The sequence below is a fragment of the Octopus bimaculoides genome, chromosome 7 (assembly GCF_001194135.2).
Source record: "Octopus bimaculoides isolate UCB-OBI-ISO-001 chromosome 7, ASM119413v2, whole genome shotgun sequence".
Lineage (NCBI taxonomy): Eukaryota > Metazoa > Mollusca > Cephalopoda > Octopoda > Octopodidae > Octopus > Octopus bimaculoides.
The window spans coordinates 13145990-13148173 of record NC_068987.1 but is presented as its reverse complement, the minus strand read 5'-3'; positions in this window follow the sequence as shown (position 1 = coordinate 13148173).

The window sequence follows — 2184 nt, the reverse complement described above, 5'->3', positions numbered from 1 at the left end:
CGAAAAGCATGCAAGAATAATTCATAAAGACAAATCTAAGTAATTGCTTTAAAATTGTCAAGATTTTCTGAGCGTCATTGTTTGACAGTATTAATGCCCAATAATTGTATCTTGGACTGGTTCGTATTACATTTTCTTATGACATTCAAATCTTACGCTACACATTTCAAGCAACCTTTATTATTGTTAGTGGTAGGTTAATTAAAAAAAAAATATATGAAAATTAAGTTAATAATTTCTTTCATTTTCTTTTAAGTTATGAAAACCTTTTGTTGATATTTTGAACTTGTATCACCCAATCGTTCCCAACTTGTTTGCTTGTTAATTGTTAAATTATTGTTAATTGTTAAATAACTATGTTAAACTTAACAGAGGAAGATTATGTTTGCATATACGTATGTATGCATGTATGCATACATGTATGTATATATACGTACATGTATGTATGGATGTGTGTGTGTATGTGTGTGTATGTATGTATGTATGTATGTATGTATGTATTTATGTACATAATTACGCACGCGTGTATGCATATATGTTTGTATACTCATACGAGTATGCTTGTATGAACATATGTAAGCATGTATGTGTATATATGTATGCACATATTTATGTATGTAATTAAACACCTATGTATGTATGTATGTATGTATGTATGTATGTATGTATGTATGTATGAACATATGTATGCACGTATATATGCGTGTATACTCGTTTTTTGAAATTATGTATGTAGCTACGTATGTTTTCTACAAACAAGTCTGAAATAATTTCAATGGCCATATTCTGTGAACAATAAATCTTCCTTGTGTGAAAAAAAAACTCGTATTTGTTTCCCATTAAAACATTAAATATCGAATGGATTTAAAAAAAAAAAACATCAACAGAGAAACCGCCATCAAAATATCTTCCGAAAACGTTTTATTTTGAGTAAACTTATGCTCTGACTTAAAACGACTACTCACAATGGACAGTATTCACTTCATTTCTATATTCTTATAGTAAAAACAAAACAAGAAAATAGAAAATTATATGTAAATCAATATGCATATATTTCTGAAAACAAACAAACATACAGACGTATTGCTAGCTCTTTATTCCAACACTTCTCAACTTAAAATACGCAAAATGTGTGAAGGATTGGCTTATCTTGGTTACACATTGCGCATATCGACTGCTGCAGCAACAACTGGTTAGAATTCACTGAAAATGGTTCAAAAAACGCAACACTTATAAAAATAACCTCATTTCTGGCTCGTATACTTTTCAAAGAGATTTTGGAAAAAAAAATTTCTTAACAACAACTTGTGTTCCGCTGAAATCTTTGGTGGTTTTTATATTTAATCGGAGAAAAAGTTACAAGAGACGCTCGTTCGTACGCATTAGAACAACAACAACAACAACAACGACGACGACAACAATAACAACAACAACAACAACAAGAAGGACGGTGAGAACAACGGCGACGACGACTGTTCACAAATACAAGACTATACTCTCCGCAATATTTGCATGATATCTATAAATACTGCCGTCAAAATACAATTGAGCATATCTCTCACGCACACGCACGCACACGCACACACACACACACAGACAGACGCGCGCGCGCGTATACACACATATACGCATACTCAGCCAATTATACATACCTGCATACATAGATTAATGTATAATGATGATGATGGTGATTATGATGATGATTATGATGACCTTGTCTAATTTTGGCGCAAAGCCAACAATTTTGAAGGGAGAGTGCTTGTGGATACCACCGACCCTAATACTTGAGACTCGTACTTTATTTTATCGATTCCAGAGGGATGAAAGTTAGTATCAATAAGATCAGAAATTAGAAATTCTAGAAAACGTTTTCTTCGACGCTGTTGTTAACCTATTCTTGCTGGGTGGTAGCTGAAACAGACGAATGTTATAAGCTATAAGTTTTTTATTTTACCTCTTTGTGGTACGATTGAAGATTTCACATAAAAACTAGAAAGATGGCCCTCCTGATGTAAAAAAAAAATGTAAGAAAAGCATATGAGAGAAAGAAAGAAAGAAAATATTTGAGCAAGGTGTAATTACTACAATGGAAAGGTAAGTTAAAGAGAATGAGATAGATAGATAGATAGATAGAAGAGGCACACACACACACACACACACACACACACACACACACATACACAC